Genomic DNA, 19456 nt, shown 5'->3' with positions numbered 1-19456 from the left:
CTTTGCTTTAATTTATTATTCTTTACATTAAAAGATGAGTATCCACATTCCGCCTGCAGTTTGGTCCATTCAACACGGCTTCAACATTTATGACAAAACCACCCACCACAACAAGGCCAAGCAGCGGAAAAAGGAGCAGGACGCTGAATATATGGACTATTCTGAGGAAATAGACTTCGACATGGACACTCGTGAGAAATGGACTTGGGACCAGATTCTGGCCGGAGAGGGCCCGTGGAGAAAGGCTGGGGAGGACCGGGAACGCTACCGGGGTACACGACTGGTGAGGAAGCCGGAGAGGCACCCCCAAGAATTTTTACGGGGGGGGCACACGGGTAGTTTGGCTAGGCCAAGGAAGAGCCATAAGCCAGCTACCCGTGATTATGTGGAGGAGCGTATGGAGTGGAGGGCTCCGTGTTTTGCTGAGGTGCGCACTATCTCACCCATACGCACGCACAGTCCGGTGCGCGCCATTCCAGCCCCTCGCAGATGCCGTGCTAGAGTGGGCATCCAGCCTGGTAGGAGGATGCCTGCGCAGTGCATCTGGTCGCCGGTACGCCTCCTAGGACCAGGCTACCCTACTCCCGCTCTATGCACGGCAACCATCAGGCCCCTGCACAGCCCAGTTCGCCCTGTACCAGCACCCCGCTCGTGCAGGGCTGCTAGTTCCATCCAGCCAGGATGGGTTGTGCAGGCGGTGCGGTCAAGGCCACCTGTGCGCCTCCATGGCCCAGTCTTTCTGGTTCCCGCCTCTCGTGCTATCCCGGAAGTGAGTACCTCCAGTATGGCAGTACCAGCAACCCGGACCAAGCTTCCCATGAGTCAGCCTAGTCCTATTCAGCCTGTTCCCGCTCCTCGCACTAGCCCTAGGGTGTGTGTCTTCAGCCTGGTACCACCTCTACCAGCCCCACGCACCAGGCTTCCAGTGCGTCGGCCCAGCCTCGAGCCCGGCACCAGTGTGCAGTCCAGAGTATCCGGCACCAGTGTGCAGTCCAGAGTATCCGGCACCAGTGTGCAGTCCAGAGTATCCGGCACCAGTGTGCAGTCCAGAGTATCCGGCACCAGTGTGCAGTCCAGAGTATCCGGCAACAGTGTCTAGTCCGGAACCAGAGGGGTCTGCCTGCGACCCGGAACCAGAGGGGTCTACCTGCGACCCGGAACCGGGTGAGTCTGCCTACAACTCAGAACTGAATGTGACTAACTGTTGTAAATGAGTCTGCCTACAGCGTGGAAATGAGGGAACCTGCCCACGAGCCACAACAAATTGAGTCTGTCTACGACCCGGACCCCAATGAGTCTGCCTACAACCTGGAGGGCAGGAGGCCGGAACCAGAGCCACCTCCAGGATAGGTGGGTTGGGGAGGGAGGGTGTAGCACAATGCCGTCGTTGACGGCAGCCACCCTCCCTTCCCTCCCTTTTTTGTTTAGGGGGTATTATTTTTGTTGTTGTGGTATTGGGGATTTTTGTGTTTTCTTTAAGGTGCGTTCTGGGGTCTGCACCTTTAGGGGGGGGGGGTACTGTCACGTCCTGACCAGCAGAGGGAGTAGTGGTGTAGTATTTTGGTCAGGACGTGGCAGAAGTCTGTATGTGTTGTCTAGTATGTCTGTTTCTGTGTTAGTCTTGTGACTCCTGATCAGGAACAGCTGGGGATCGTTGTTCCTGATTGGGAGTCATATATTTAGGAGTATGTTTGTCACTTGGGTTTGTGGTTGGTTGTGCTAACACTGCTAGTCTTTTTTGTTTGTAGTAAGCCTGTTAGCCTGTCGTGAGTTTCGTGTTTATTGTTTTTGCTTTAATTTATTATTCTTTACATTAAAAGATGAGTATCCACATTCCGCCTGCAGTTTGGTCCATTCAACACGGCTTCAACATTTATGACAATACTTTTGAAAAAAGACTGCCACTTAAATACTGTGGTTGGTTTGTATTACCTTACAAATTCAATTCAAGTACAGTGGCTAGTGGTGGTCTGCTTGGGTCCTCTGAGAGACTGAAATGGGATGAGTGGAGGCCTAACGCACACCTCAAAGAAGTCTCTCCTGCCTTCCCACACACATCCACATTCACTCTCCCAGTTATATACACAGACACATACACCCACTCACACACTCCCATCCATAGAACAATTATTGACAATTCTTGACTTGCATGCTATATTTCCTCTTTTATAATGTCTTGATCTCCCTTCCCTCCTTTGCCCTCAGAATGTTGACTTTGGTCTGATAGTTCCATACCTTAAAGATTCACAATGCGAGGGTATTTAGCGTTCTTCTGCTTCACGCCAGATCCTCCGTCGACACATCCACGCCAAGCTCCTCCGATATCAGCTTGATCACATAGCTGGAAAGGTCCCCTTTTCCCTCGTTTTCCCTCGACAATATTCTCATATTATTTTGTCTCAATCTGTTTTCTAGCTGATCCAATTGATTATTTAATCCGTCACTGATTGAGTGCAGTCTAATCTTCTAGAATAGGCCTATACTTGGACAATACCATGCCCATGACAATATAAGTGATCTAGTGCAATGGTGAGTATCTGTCATGATGTTACCTTAAACAATTGTGTCCATGTTACAATACAGGGAGACAAATGTACTAAATATTTACAAATCATAAAATGTACGGTAAGGCAGACCTGTCCCAACGGGAAGGAAGCTTATCCGTCCTGCATTCAGTGACAGCAGTCCGACACACCCACCTCAGCCAAGCGTGGGACGCTGGGAGGGGGCATTGTTTTCTGGGTGAGTCATCGATGTAAGGAGGGGACTCTCAACTCCAGCAGAGATTCACATATCCATGAAAGGAGGCCACACTGCAGTGACGGTGAGCGGTAAGTAGGGGCCTCTCAACACAGAGTGTTCCAGTCAGAGACACTGAGTATCAACATAGAGATAATGGAGTATGAGCTCATATGGTTTTAGACACACAAGATATAGCACACAGCACCATAAATGACATTTTGGGCAAAAAGGCAAACTCATTCACATTCTTCATTGAATCCGATGGCTCATAATTATTTTAATTTATTTTTTTAACTAGGCAAGTAAAATTCATCACAAAACCCACTGATATTGCCAACTTATTGAATTACTTTTTCATTGCCAAGATTAGTAAACTTAGGCAGGACATGACAACAACAAACGCTGAACCTTCATATCCATACATAACTGACTAAATTATGAAAGACAAGCATTGTAACTTTGAATTCCGTAAAGTGAGTTTGGAAGAGGTGAAACAATTATTGTGGTCTATCAATAATGACAAACCATCTGGCACAACAATTTGGATGGAAAACCATTGGGGATGGTAGCGGACTATGTTGCCACTCCTATTTGCCATCTCTTAAAACTAAGCCTGCAGGAATGTGTGCATGCCCTCAGGCCAGGAGGGAAGAAAAAGTCATACAATTTCCCATGAATAGCAAAGCACCCTTTACTAGTTCAAACAGCCAACCAATCAGCCTGCTACCGACCCTTAGTAAAATTTTGGAAAAAATGGTATTTGAACAAATGCAATGGAATTTCACAGTAAACAAATTAACAACTGACTTTCAGCATGCTTATAGGGAAGGGCACTCAACGTGTACGGCATTAACACAAATTACAGATGATTGGGTGAAAGAAATTGTGGGAACTTATGTAAGACTTCAGTGCAGTTTTTTACATTATCAAACATAGTCTGCTGCTGAAAAAACGTATGTGTTATGGCTTTACATCTCCTGCCATATCATGGATCGAGTGTGCAGCTTTTGGCAGCAGCTAATGGAGATCCTAATAAATACAAAAAAATATGGATATGACAATACAGCATATCAAAGTCAGACAGAGGAGGCACAGTTTATATGTCAAGGTTTTACTGTAAAAACCTTACTGCCGGAAGTCTCTGAGTCTTAATGAAATGAGAACAAGAGGGTCAAAGTCATGACCAAAGTTCAAGAAAACACTAAGAAAACAGCCAAGAAAGACGGTGATCGAGACTAAATAAAATGTTAGTTTTTTTACAGTGCCCAACCTCAGTAGTCAGTCTGATTCTTTTTGCAAATGGTTTATACTGACTCCGTCTGACTGCCTTTGGTTTCTGTGCCGTCTCTTTAAAACCAAGCATGAAGTACAGCCATTTGGTATAACAACAACCATCTAATTAAAACAGCTTGCCAACTTCCCGGAATGTTTGTGTAAAGCCCTGTTAAACTGGTCAATCCTGTTCTTGATGAAGTTGGTAGATCCTTGTTTTAATTTGTGCCAATCTCTCTAACTCTGCTGGGCAGAGTAGTTGTGGAATGCATGCAGAGCAGGGCCAAAGCCAAGCAACACTATAGAGAATCTGGATCCCCTCCAAACCAGACCCTTCTCAGCTGATAAAGACATTGTAGATGGCTCTCTATTCAGATGGCTCTCTATTCCCTATGTAGGCCCTGGTCAAAAGTAGTACACTATATATGGAATAGGGTGCCATTTGGGACGAGACCAGTAACTTCTTCACAAGTACTTGAGCTGATGATAGATGACAGAGGTATGAGCCTGTACTGTACTGTACATCATGTGTCGTTCTGTTGCATGAGCACACAATGCACCAAACCCACACAGGACGTTCACTCATTGGAAGTTTGAATTTGATTAGAATTTGAAGATTTTCAGCAAGTTGTAAGTCTACTCAAAGTAAGAACTAGGTAATAATGATAACCTCTGAACTACTTGATGGTGGTATATCTGTGGTCTAAGTTTAGTGATATGCTGGTTCATTCATAGTTACTGGCTGACCAGTTCTTTGCATGTTTACCCATAGTCCATGGATTCACCCACTATGAGCTTCCTTAAGTTTCTTTCAGTAAATTATTTAGGTTAAATGTGAGAGAAAACTGTGAGGAAGTCAAGACCATCATCTAAGTGTCTGGAGACCATTTCCTTATCTGGTTATTTTCCAAACCTCCAAAGTAGCGTTGAGAAGAAATCTCAGAGGCAGACCTAGATGGATTGTGTGTTCTGCCTCTTAAACTAATTCTCGGATCTCTCCTTTATTAAACATATTGTTAGAAATTTAAGCCAATGGTCAACAGTTGTAGACACAGTAATCGCCCTCTGGTATGAGAGCTGTGTGTTTTAGAATTTTAGAATTACAGGAAGTGTAAAAGGGGACTAATTTAGGAAGGGGCCTGTATGTTGGTGTGATTGTATCCCCTTGTATTGTTTATCTGTTTGTAATTGCCATCAGGGTTAACAGAAGGTTTACTAACCACAGTCACTGGTTAGTATACTAAGAATAACGGGGGATAACTTGGCTCCAGAGAGTGGTGGATGGTACTATTGACCCATACTCCGAGTAAAGGAATGTTGTTAGGTATTGGTGTTTTATTAGGATCCCCTTAGCTGTTGCAAAAGCAACAGCTACTCTTCCCGGGGTCCACACAAAACATAAAACATGACATAATACAGAACATTCATAGACAAGGACATACATTTAAAAACTGCATACATAGCCAACATATCAATACATACATATCAATACATTCACAAACTATCTAGGTCAAATAGGGGAGTGTCACGTTCGTCTGAAGAATGGGACCAAAGCACAGCGTGTGTATCGTTCCACATTTTATTATAACTATGAAACTATGCAAGACATACAAATAAACCAATGACCAAAACAACAAACTGTGACGAAGCGGTGCAACATACACTTACTCAAAATAATCTCCCACAAACCCAGGTGGAAAAAACAACTACTAAATATGATCCCCAATTAGAGACAATGATGACCAGCTGCCTCTAATTGGAGATCATACCCCTCAAAAAAAACATAGAAATACAGAAACTAGAACTACCCAACATAGAAAATATAACTAGACAAAACCCCCTGTCACGCCCTGACCTACTCTACCATAGAAAATAAAAGCTTTCTATGGTCAGGACATGACAGGGAGAGGCATTGTGCCGTGAGGTGTTGCTTTATATGCTTTTTTAAACCAGGTTTGCAGTAAGAGATGGAAGTGAGTTCCATGCAATAATGTCTCTATATAATACTGTACGCTTTCTTGAAATTGTTCTGTATTTGGGGACTGTGAAAAGACCTCTGGTGTCATGTCTGGTGGGGTAAGTGTGTGTGTCAGAGCTGTGTGTAAGTTGACTTTGCAAACAATTTGGAATTTTCAACACAAATAATTCAACAATTAATGTTTCTTATAAAAAGACAGACTGGCATTTATAGTATTTATATTAACCCTCTGATTACAATGAAGAGCAAGATGTGCTGCTCTGTTCTGGACCAGCTGCAGCTTAACTAGGTCTTTCTTTGCAGCACTTGACCACATAACTGGGCAATAATCAAGATAAGACAAAAATAGAGTCTGCACACTGCAGTGTGGTGTCAAAATAGCAGAGCAGAGCTCTCCCCATCTATACAACCCCATCTATCCTCATCTATACAACCCCATCTATCCCCATCTATACAACCCCATCTATCCCCATCTATACAACCCCACCTATCCCCATCTATACAACCCCACCTATCCCCATCTATACAACCCCATCTATCCCCATCTATACAACCCTATCTATCCCCATCTATACAACCCCATCTATCCCCATCTATACAACCCCATCTATACAACCCCATTTATCCCCATCTATACAACCCCATCTATCCTCATCTATACAACCCCATCTATCCCCATCTATACAACCCCATCTATCCCCATCTATACAACCCCATCTATCCCCATCTATACAACCCCATCTATACAACCCCATCTATCCCCATCTATACAACCCCATCTATCCCCATCTATACAACCCCACCTATCCCCATCTATACAACCCCACCTATCCCCATCTATACAACCCCATCTATCCCCATCTATACAACCCTATCTATCCCCATCTATACAACCCCATCTATCCCCATCTATACAACCCCATCTATACAACCCCATTTATCCCCATCTATTCAACCCCATCTATCCTCATCTATACAACCCCATCTATACAACCCCATCTATACAACCCCATTTATCCCCATCTATACAACCCCATCTATACAACCCCATCTATCCCCATCTATACAACGCTATCTATCACAATCTATACAACCCCATCTATCCCCATCTATACAACCCCATCTATCCCCATCTATACAACCCCATCTATCCCCATCTATACAACCCTATCTATCCCCATCTATACAACCCCATCTATCCCCATCTATACAACCCCATCTATCCTCATCTATACAACCCCATCTATCCCCATCTATACAACCCCATCTATCCCCATCTATACAACCCCATCTATCCCCATCTATACAACCCCATCTATCCCCATCTATCCCCATCTATACAACCCCATCTATACAACCCCATCTATCCTCATCTATACAACCCCATCTATCCCCATCTATACAACCCCATCTATCCCCATCTATACAACCCCATCTATCCCCATCTATACAAACCCATCTATCCCCATCTATACAACCCCATCTATCCCCATCTATACAACCCCATCTATCCCCATCTATACAACCCCATCTATCCCCATCTATACAACCCCATCTATCCCCATCTATACAACCCCATCTATCCCCATCTATACAACCTTATCTATCCCCATCTATACAACCTTATCTATCCCCATCTATACAACCCTATCTATCCCCATCTATACAACCCCATCTATCCCCATCTTTACAACCATTGAATCTATATGTTTGACCATGACCGTTTACAATCTAAGGCAACACCAAGTAATTTATTCTCCTCAACTTGTTCAACAGCCACCATTCATTACCAGGTTACGCTGAGGTCTGGAGCTTGTGGAAGGATTTGTACCAAATGCAATGCTTCTAGTTTTAAAGATGTTCAGAACCAGGTTATTACTGGCTACCCATTCCAAAACAGAATGTAACTCATTATTAAGGGTTTCAGTGACTTCATTAGCTATGGTACATGTATATGGTTGAATCATCAGCATACATGGACACACAGGCTTTGTTTAATGCCAGTGGCAGATCATCAGTAAAAATAGAAAAGAGTGGAGGGCCTGGAAAGCTGCCCTGCGATACACCACACCCGACATGTTTGACATTAGAGAGCTTTCCATTGAAGAAGACCCTCTGAGTTCTATTAGATAGACACAGTAGCTCTGAATCCATGATATGGCAAAGGTTGAAAAGCTATAAAACATATGTTTTCTCAACAACAGATTATGGTCAGTAATATCAAAGGCTGCACTGAAATCTAACAGTACAGCTCCCACAATCTTTGTATTATCAATTTCTTTCAACCAATCATCAGTAATTTGTGTCAGTGCAGTACATGTTGAGTGCCCTTTATGAGGAAAGACTGTTTGCTGATAGACTGTTGTCAATTTGTTTGCAGAGAAATAGCAATGTATTTGGTCAAACACAATTTTTCCAACAGTTTGCTGTGAACTGGCAACAAGCTGATCGGTCTGCTGTTAGAACCAGTGAAGGCCGCTTTACCACTCTTGGGTAGAGGAATGACTTTGGCTTCCCTCCAGGCCTGAGGACAAACCTTCCTCTAGACTCAGATTAAAGATATGACAGATAGGAGTGGCCATAGAATCAGCTCACATCCTCAGTTGATTTCCATCTAAATGGGCAATTCCAGGAGGCTTGTCAATTTCCAGGAGGCTTGTCAGTAATTCTGTGTAGTGTATGGTAAATATGAACAGTAATGAAAACTATTTCAGTTAATAAATTATTTACTCAATTCACCTTGCCTTGCCACTGTCAGTATAAAGAAAGAAAATACCACTAGTCATGCTCTGAGTGTATAAAAACATTTCTGTCAGTCTCAATGAAAGACCATACTATGTTTATAATGACACAGTGTTTTATGGAGTTGTTCATGGATCTATGACATCTCAACTAAGCTTGTGTATGCATTTCCATCATAGTTGTTTAGACATCTGGTGATATTAGTAACAAGAATATCAATTTAGGGAACATTTAAGGCTGGTTTCCCAGACACAGATTAAGCCTAGTCCTGGATTAAAAAGCATTCTCAATAGAGATTCTCAATTGAAAGCGCCTTTTAGTCGGGAGGAGGCTTGATTTGTGTCTGGGAAACCGCCCCTTAGATTCCTCATTTATATCTAGAAGATTATATATCTTTTCCCTTCAGCTAAGTGAGGCACCTCACAGCTGGTTGCAGAACTCTCAACCTCTTGTCTTCCTAAGAGAGCTATAGATAATAATGCTGTGCTTCATTTAGCTAACCAACTATGGAGCATTTTTGATTTCCCAGATGAGCAAAGGGATGCATCTACAGAGTGGGCGTCCTTAGCTCTGAGGAATTGTGAAAAGTTTCCTTGGGGCTGTGTGTGAGACAGACAGTATCTCCTCATATAAGCCTGGTTGGATAATCTTGCTACAGTTTTATCTACATTTGCTTTCAGTGTTGTAATTTCTACATTTCTCTCCTTTTCTTTTTAAAACCAGAGGGTATCATATCTCGAAAGAGAAAGAAAATAAGAGTAGGTCGGTTGGGGTGACTGTTTGAAAAGTGGGCGTTTTTTAATGAAATATCTCACATGCTTGTGGTTAGATAACTGGTTTTATCATGTTTTAGATGTCATAAAGAGCAGACAGTCTGTGCAGAACTGAATAATATCATACGGTAGTCTGTCCTGTTCAGTTAATTGACACACTTTACATGGTGTTTATGACTCAGAACCACAGCCATCCTGCATAATCCCTAAACCATTAAACCTGAGCAATAGAACTGTACTAAAACTCATCTAGCAAAGATGATGTTGAAAGAAATCGATGAATCTCTTTCTAAAAATGTAGTTACTGTACCAAATTAATGCTGTTGATTGTGTTAATGCCTTTCGGGCTCAAATATGCTACTGTTATAAAATCTTTCAATCAGCCTAGTATCTTAAGTTAAAACCATTGTGTCCTTACTTTGCGTCTATGGACAGTTAACTAAACATCCTACTTCCCGGAGTATTGTGCTCTTGTGGTAGGAGAACATGATTTGTGGTTGTTTTCGTCCCCCGGTCTATGAGTCCATGTGATGTAAAACATGCTGTTGTGAACCACAGACGCATTCAGAATAATTTACTGTGTGACTGTGGTCTTGTCACAATGCAGTAGAGGATCAGCTAAGGACAATCAGACATCCCTTACGGAGTGTGTTTCTTTTACACAACATTACTGTTCACAAACACCCACACACACGTACCGTGGTTGGGGAAACTCCTAAGCCTGATCAGATTGTACAGTAAGTGCAGCAAGCCTAGAGTATATCCTTTATTACCACCTCTGTACACACCTTTTCTATTTATATACTGTTCATACTGTCTGTACACACCATTATAATATATATCACACACCTCCTCCTCCATGCTTCATGGTGGGAACCACACATGCGGAAATAATCCGTTCACCTAGTCTGCGTCTCAAGAAGACACAGTGGTTGGAACAAAAAATCTCAAATTTAGACTCATCAGACCAAAGGACAGATTTCCACCAATCTAATGTCAATTTTTTCACGTCTGCTACCACCCCCCCACCCCCGGCGCTTGAGGGCGCCAGGCTGCCCTGCATCACGCACTCCTATCATCCATTACGCACACCTGCCTTCCCTCGACAGGCGCATCAGCAATATTGGACTCACCTGGACTCACTCATCACCTGTTATTACCTTCCCTATATTTGTCAGTTCACCAGCTCTGTTTCCCACTTCTGCATTGATTGTCTTTTGTTTGTGTTATTAGTTTGCTGACGCTGTTCCTGTCTCGTTCCATGTCTGTTCTTTATTGAATGTTTTACTCTCCGTACCTGCTTCTTTTTTTTTTCTTTTTTTTTCCGTACCTGCTGCTGGATATCTTAAGGTGAATGCACCAATTTGTTAGTCGCTCTGGATAAGAGCGTCTGCTAAATGACTTAAATGTAATGTAAATGCTTCGTCTCTCCAGGGTCATCCCATTTGACAGAATGCAGAAGCCATCACACGAAGCATCGGGGAGTACTGGCATTCTGGTTGGTATGGTGGCATTGGCTCTGGGTCGCCACCGATGGAACCGGGGATGCCTAGCCAGCTTTTCCTGTCTCGTTCCACGTCTGTTCTTTATTAAATGTTTTACACCCCGTACCTGCTTCGTCTCTTCAGCGTTATCCCATGTGACACATTGGTCATGTTTCTTGGCCCAAGCAAGTTTCTTATTATTATTGGTGTCCTTTAGTAGTGGTTTCTTTGCAGCAATTCAACCATGAAGGCCTGATTCATGCAGTCTCTTCTAAATAGTTGATGTTGAGATGTGTCTGTTACTTGAACTCTGTGAAGCATTTATTTGGGCTGCAATTTCTGAGGCTGGTAACTCTAATGAACGTATCCTCTGCAGCAGAGGAAACTCTGGGTCTTCCTTTCCTGTGGTGATCCTCAGGAGAGCTAGTTTCATCATAGCGCTTGAAGAAACTTTCAAAGTTCTTGACATTTTCCGCATTGACTGACCTTCATGTCTTAAAGTAATGATGGATTGTCGTTGCTCTTTGCTTATCTGAGTTGTTCTTGCCATAATATGGACTTGGTCTTTCACCAAATACAGCTATCTTCTGTATACCACCCCTAACTTGTCACAACACAACTGATTGGCTCAAACGCATTAAGAAAGAAAGAAATTCCACAAATTAACTTTTAACAAGGCACACCTGTTAATTGAAAGGCATTCCAGGTGACTACCTCATGTAGCTGGTTGAGAGAATGCCAAGCATATGCAAAGCTGTCATCAAGGCAAAGGGTGGCTACTTTGAAGAAATTCAAATATAAAATATATTTTGATTTGTTCAACACTTTTGGTTACTACATGATTACATATGTGTTATTTCATGATTTTGATGTCTTCACTATTATTCTACAATGTAGAAAATAGTAAAAATAAAGAAAAACCCTTGAATGAGTAGGTGTGTCCAAACTTTTGACTGGCACTGTATACAGTGCCTTGCAAAGTATTCACCCCCCATTGCATTTTTCCTATTTTGTTGCCTTACAACCTGGAATTAAAACATATTTTTTTAGGGGTTTGTACAACACGCCTACCACTTTGAAGATGCAATATAAGAATTAGAATTAAACAAGAATTAAGACAAAAAAACAGAAAACTTGAGCGTGCGTAACTATTCACCCCCCCCCAAAGTCAATACTTTGTAGAGCCACCTTTTGCAGCAATTACAGCTGCAAGTCACTTGGGATATGTCTCTATAAGCTTGGCACATCTAGCCACTGGGATTTATGTCCATTCTTCAAGGCAAAACTGCCCCAGCTCCTTCAAGTTGGATGGGTTCTTGCTGGTGTACAGCAATCTTTAAGTCATACCACAGATTCTCAATTGGAATGAGGTCTGGGCTTTGACTAGGCCATTCCAAGACATTTCAATGTTTTCCCTTAAACCACTCGAGTGGGGTCATTGTCCTGCTGGAAGGTGAACCTCTGTCCCAGTCTCAAATCTCTGGAAGACTGAAACGGATTTCCCTCAAGAATTTCCCTGTATTTAGCACCATCCACCATTCCCTCAATTCTGACCAGTTTCCCTGTCCTTGCCGATGAAAAACATCCCCACAGCATGATGCTGCCATGCTTCATTGTGGGGATGATGTTCTTGAGGTGATGAGAGGTGTTGGGTTTGTGCTAGACATAACGTTTTCCTTGATGACCAAAAAGCTACATTTTAGTCTCATCTGACCAGAGTACCTTCTTCCATATGTTTGGGGAGTCTCCCACATGCCAGTTGGCAAACACCAAACGTGTTTGCTTATTTTTTCTTTAAGCTATGACTTTTTTCTGGCCACTCTTCCGTAAAGCCCAGCTCTGTGGAGTGTACAGCTTAAAGTTGTCCTATGGACAGATACTCCAATCTCCGCTGTGGAGCTTTGCAGCTCCTTCAGGGTTATCTTTGGTCTCTTTGTTGCCTCTTTGATTAATGCCCTCCTTGCCTCGTCCGTGTGTTTTGGTGGGCGGCCCTCTCTTGGCAGGTTTGTTGTGGTGCCATATTCTTTCCATTTTTTAATAATGGATTTAATGATGCTCAGTGGGATGTTCAAAGTTTCGAATATTTTCTTATAGCCCAACCCTGATCTGTACTTCTCCACAACTTTTTCCCTGACCTGTTTGGAGAGCTCTTTGGTCTTCATTGTGCCACTTACTTAGTGGTGCCCCTTGCTTAGTGGTGTGGCAGAGTCTTGGGCCTTTCAGAACAGGTGTATTTATACTGAGATCATGTGACAGATCATGTGACACTTAGATTGCACACAGGTGGACTTTATTTAATTAATTTTGTGACTTCTGATGGTAATTGGTTGCACCAGATCTTATTTAGGGGCTTCATAGCAAAGGGGGTGAATACATCACAACGCATCACTTTGTAACGTTTGTCGTCGGGAGACGAGGAAGCGGACCAAAACGCAGCTGGGAGCGAATACATGTTTATTTAACACACTAGAATTAAACATGTACACAAAATCAAGGAAAAACTGCCAATACGTTATGTGCTCAAATAACAGAGGCAACAACCCACAAACATCGTGGGGGAAAAGATACTTAAATGTGATTCCCAATCAGACTTCACAAGTGACAGCTGTCTGATTGGGAAATCACCCCCGAGCCCAACATAGAAATAAAACACAAAGAAAGGCTATAACCAAAACATAGAAAATAAAGCATAGAAATGCCACACCCTGACCAAAATAGCAGAGTTCACCTGGTCAGGGCGTAACAGTACCCCCCCTCCAACGGTGCGTACTCCCGGCGCACCAAACTAAAGTCTATTAGGGGGGGGACCCGGGTGGGCGCCTCACCCTCGGTGGAGGCTCTGGCCCCGGCCGTGTTTCTCCCCCTGCCTCCACCCTAGCCCTACCCCTCTGGCCCGGACTGGACCACTGTGGAGCGGCATGCTCAGGCTCCGGAGCGGAGCCGTCGACCGGAACATGATTGGGCACCGGTGGACCAGACACGGGCCGTGCCGGACTGTGGACACGCACCGTGGGCTTGGTGCGGGGAACAGGAACGGGCCGGACAGGACTGTGGACACGCACCGTGGGCTTGGTGCGGGGAACAGGGACGGGCCGGACAGGACTGTGGACACGCACCGTGGGCTTGGTGCGGGGAACAGGGACGGGCCGGACAGGACTGTGGACACGCACCGTGGGCTTGGTGCGGGGAACAGGGATGGGCCGGACAGGACTGGGGACACGCACCACTAACCTGGTGCGGGGAGCAGGGACGGGCCGGACAGGACTGGGGACACGCACCACTAACCTGGTGCGGGGAGCAGGGACGGGCCGGGCCGGACTGGGGACACGCACCACTAACCTGGTGCGGGGAGCAGGGACGGGCCGGACAGGACTGGGGACACGCACCACTAACCTGGTGCGGGGAGCAGGGACGGGCCGGACAGGACTGGGGACACGCACCACTGACTTGGTGCGGGGAGCAGGGACGGGCCGGACCGGACTGGGGACACGCACCACTGACTTGGTGCGGGGAGCAGGGACGGGCCAGACAGGACTGGGGACACGCACCACTAACCTGGTGCGGGGAGCAGGGACGGGCCGGACAGGACTGGGGACACGCACCACTAACCTGGTGCGGGGAGCAGGGACGGGCCGGACAGGACTGGGGACACGCACCACTAACCTGGTGCGGGGAGCAGGGACGGGCCAGACAGGACTGTGAACACGTACTGGTGACCTGAAGCGTGGAGCCGGTTTAGCCACTCGTCCTGGCTGGATGCCCATCCTAGCACGGCATGTGCTGGGCATGTCCACCGGACGCACTGGGCTGTGCGGGCGCACTGGCGACACAGCGCGCAACTCTGCATACCATGGCTTGGTGCGGGGAGCAGGGACGGGCCGGACAGGACTGGGGACACGCACCGTGGGCTTGGTGCGGGGAACAGGAACGGGCCAGACAGGACTGTGAACACGCACTGGTGACCTGAAGCGTGGAGCCGGTTTAGCCACTCGTCCTGGCTGGATGCCCATCCTAGCACGGCATGTGCTGGGCATGTCCACCGGACGCACCGGGCTGTGCGGGCGCACTGGCGACACAGCGCGCAACTCAGCATACCATGGCTCCTCCTCCAGATCTTCCCTCTGCAGGTCCTCAATCAAACGCCTCATCTCCTTCTCTTCCTCCGCCGTCATCCCCCACGAGAGCAGTGGTCTGGGCTCTTCCTCTGCCCTTCCGGACCACCCCATTAGCCCCCCCCCAAAATTTTCTTGGGGCTGTTTTCCGGGCCTCCTCGACCGCCGCCTGCGACTCCGTCTACCGGCTGGCTTTTCCTCCTCGACCTGGGAGTCCGTCCGCCAGGGTCCTTTCCCCGACATGATCTCCTCCCAGGTCCAGAACTCCTTTCCCTCGCGAGCCCATCTCTCGCGCTCCTTTTCCTCCCGCTGCTTGGTCCTGGTTCGGTGGGTTGTTCTGTAACGATTGTCGTCGGGAGACGAGGAAGCGGACCAAAACGCAGCTGGGAGCGAATACATGTTTAATTCTAGTGTGTTAAATAAACATGTATTCGCTCCCAGCTGCGTTTTGGTCCGCTTCCTCGTCTCCCGACGACAAACGTTACACACTTTTCCATTTAAAATTTTACTTCACCAATTTGGAATATTTTGTATATGTCCATTATATGAAATCGAAATAAAAATCCATAAAAATTACATGTTGTAATGCAACAAAATAGTAAATAATGCCAAGGGTGTGAATACTTTTGCAAGGCACTGTATATATACTACATGACCAAAAGTATGTGGACACCTGCTCGTTGACATCTCATTCCAGAATCATGGGTATTAACATAACATTGCTATTATAAAAGATGTTGGAACATTGCTGCCGGGACTTGCTTCCATTCAGCCACAAGAGCATTAGTGAGGTCGGACACTGATTTTGGGCGATTAGGCCTGGCTTGCTGTTGGCGTTCCAATTCATCCCAAAGGTGTTCGATGGGGTTGAGGTCAGGGCTTTGTGCAGGCCAGTCAAGTTCTTCCACACCGATCTTGACAAACCATTTCTGTATGGCTCTCGCTTTGTGCATGGGGGCATTGTCATGCTGAAACAGGAAATAGTCTTTACCAAACTGTTGCCATAAAGTTGGAAGCACAGAATCGTCTACAATGTCATTGTATGCTGTAGAGTTAAGATTTCCCTTCAATGAAACTAAGGGCCTAGCCCGAACCATGAAAAACGCACCAGACCATTACTCCTCCTCCACCAAACCGTACAGTTGGCACTATGCATTCGGTCAGGTAACGTTCTCCTGGCATCCGCCAAACCCAGATATGTCCGTCGGACTGCCAGATGGTGAAGCGTGATTCAACACTCCAGAGAACGCGTTTCCACTGCTCCAGAGTCCAATGGCGGCGAGCTTTAAACCACTCCAGCCGGCGCTTGGCATTGCGCATGGTCATTTTAGGCTTGTGTGAGGATGCTCGGCCATAGAAACCCATTTCATGAAGCTCCCAATGAACAGTTCTTGTGCAGAAGTTGCTTACAGAGGCAGTTTGGAACTCGGTAGTGAGTGCTGCAACAGAGGACAGAAGATTTTTATGCGCTACGCGCTTCTCGTTTTGTGAGCTTGTGTGGCCTACCACTTCGAGGCGGAGCCGTTGTAGCTCCTAGATGTTTCCAAATAACAGCACTTACAGTTGACCGGGATATCTCTAGCAGGGCAGAAATTTGACGAACTGACTTGTTGGAAAGGTGGATCCTATGACGGTGCCACGTTGAAAATCACTGAGCTATTCAGTATCGGCCATTCTACTGCCAATGTTTGTCTATGGAGATTGCATGGCTGTGTGCTCGACTTTATACACCTGTCAGCAACGGGTGTGGCTGAAATAGCCGAATCCATTAATTTGAAAGGGTGTCCACATACTTTTGTATAAATATATTTTCCAGACTTCGACATTGATCGTTCTGATATTTCTTCATTTCTTTCTTATAACTTTTTGGATCACTATATATATATCACTATATATCACTATATATTATTACTGCACTGTTGGAGCTAGAAACATTAAGCTTAAGCAGGGGCGTGGCTGTCTGTGTGAATTCCCAATCGGTGAATATGATCGTTGAGACTGTAGAGTAGGAGTGCATGTTTCCCCACACCCATTGACTCTTGTTTGACATTATTCATCGTTCTGGTGGTGGCATGCTTTTTATCACAACACTAGTTTTGCTCTGGAACAATTTTCTAAAAGTTGAGATGATGCACAGTTTCCATGTGTTGTTGTCAGATGAAAGCTTAATAGCAGTATATTGTTCGCATCGTTTTTCTTCCATATCTGCATTTGTCACCTCTGAAATTACTCATTTGGCCATTCAGTTGTTGAAACAATTTCTCAATTTGAAATCATGTTCTTCATATCCTGTAGTAATCTAGTAAGCTACATCAAGATATCAGATGTCATTGTCTGGACAGCCACAAGATTGCATAAAAAAACGTACCATTTTGTCTGCATTTAGACCAAACAGCATTCCACATCTCGTGTTCCCGCGTCCATTATTTCCCGGATAATCCAAGTGCATGGCAGGGAATAAGTAAATACAAACTCTAATGTTTATTTTTCCTGTTAAAGACATAAATTACACTCAAATGATGTAGGTCCTTAGGGAAAGACATGTAAGCCATTTGCAAATATTTGCACTCCAGTTGGATGATGTAAAGTCTGAAAGGAGAAGGCAGAGAAGGTAACAGCAAGACTCAGACAGCTTGCTTCATATATTTTCAGCCAAACTGTGAACAACTTTTGGTCTATTAGCAAACCACATATGTTCTTTTTTTGGGAGAAAAACTCCTTTGCTGTTCCAGAAATGTTTATCCATCTGTAAAATAGGTGTTTTTCTAATGCTAGCCACTGTATGAATCACTTATGTTTGGTTAGGAGTGGTTGATTTTACAGTGGGGCAGAGAATAAGTAGACTGTAACTTGTATATTAGCTTATAAAAGAACCATTTACTCATTTACGGTAGGCCTACTACTGCTGTCTGACCATTTATGTTCATACAGTAAGCCCCCATTGGAATCATATCATGTTCTTGCAATTATTCAGCTAAGATATTTAACTTAAAAAGGTCAATAAACATACACTAGACAGACTAAAGGGATCAGCTTTCCATTAAAAATGCACTCAGTATTTTCCTGCTCGCCATCACAGTTATTTGTGAGATGATATCTGTGCAGAAGCTGAAAGTACTTTGGCCAGTTAAAGTACCATCAGTACCCTTGGTCTTGTAGTATCTGGGCAGCAGGCCACCTGGCAGATGTGGTGCATCCATCTGCTCTCCACTCGCGTACTCCCTTTAGGTAAAATACACAGTATGACTTTATAGTGAGATAGAATGGCTAAGAACCTCAGTCAGTGGTAAAATAGGTTTCCTATTTTACCACTGTAGGAGAGAGACAAAATCGGAATCGGAAGGTTCTTCTTAGTCATGATCCACAGTATGAAATTAAATCCACTTCTTTCCCATAGCATGCACATCATGACTTCATAGTGAGTTAGATTGGCCAGAAACATCATACTGACCAGAAAGCCCCAGTCTGGAAATGGAATATCCTGCCGCTGTACAGGGGAGACAGATGGAGAGAGTCAGTGGAATCAGAAGTGTCTTCTTAGTCATGAGATTTTATCTAGAACCTAAAACGGTTCTTCAGCTGTCCACACAGGAGAACCCTTTGAAGAACCCTTTTTGGTTCCAGGTAGAATCCTTTTGGCTTTCATGCAAAACTCTTTCCACAGAGGGTTCTACATGGAACCAAAAAGTGTTCTAGCTATAACCGAAAAGGGTTCTCCAATGGGGACAGCCGAAGAACTCTTTTGGAACCCTTTCTTCTAAGATTGTAGAATGAAATGACTGTTACAGTAGCTGCTATACCACAAACAGTGTTGTTCATGAGTCAGTAGGGTCAAAGTTAATCTATAGTATAATCTAATCTCTCACTTCTTATTTTTGGCCAGACTTGTGATGAATGTAGCAGAATGTGGGAATATGATTTTTCATGGGTTTTTACATAATGCATGTACTTTAGTAGAGAGTTGGATTGTCTAATTGATGCTGAAGGATTACCCGGCATTGATTGAGGCCTATTCCAATGAAATGCTTTGGGGGAGTTGTTTATCAGACTGATACTGTTCTCCTCTCCCAGGCTGACTGCATCTGTATGAAATGAAGTGGGAATAATCTAGAACCACAAAGATCCCTGGGAACAGAATTTAGACGGATTCCCAGAATTCAAGGGTCTAGGACAGTATATCACACAGACAGGAAACAAACACTAAGAGTTTGAATTCCGAATGTTAGCTAAAGCCTCCTGGTGACTGCATCATGTCATACTAATACAGCAACGGTTACCTCATACTTATTGGGAATATACTCATTCCTGGGGGGGGGGACAGTTGATTACAGTATTCTTTCAGGACAAGACACA

The 19456-nt window shown here is 44.7% G+C and overlaps 1 protein-coding gene and 1 long non-coding RNA gene across 2 annotated transcripts in view; both read right to left on the bottom strand.

The window, feature by feature from the left end:
- LOC115153139 (transmembrane protein 56-B) overlaps positions 1–2669 on the bottom strand; it is a 128010-nt gene extending 125341 nt beyond the window's left edge. Inside the window, exon 1 of the mRNA XM_029698250.1 lies at positions 2236–2669. The gene's annotated coding sequence lies outside the window, so the exon portion shown is untranslated. The remainder of the gene's footprint in view (positions 1–2235) is intronic.
- Positions 2670–17565: 14896 nt separating this feature from the next.
- LOC115148233 (uncharacterized) lies at positions 17566–18590 on the bottom strand. Its single transcript, XR_003866611.1, has 2 exons — positions 18555–18590; positions 17566–18325 (listed from the first exon to the last, which is right to left on the bottom strand). It is a non-coding gene; the product is annotated as an uncharacterized LOC115148233 (long non-coding RNA).
- Between the last annotated feature and the right edge of the window lie 866 nt (positions 18591–19456).

This window comes from Salmo trutta, chromosome 2, assembly GCF_901001165.1.
Source record: "Salmo trutta chromosome 2, fSalTru1.1, whole genome shotgun sequence".
NCBI classification, from domain to species: Eukaryota; Metazoa; Chordata; class Actinopteri; order Salmoniformes; family Salmonidae; genus Salmo; species Salmo trutta.
This window is presented reverse-complemented; position numbering and strand designations above follow the sequence as displayed.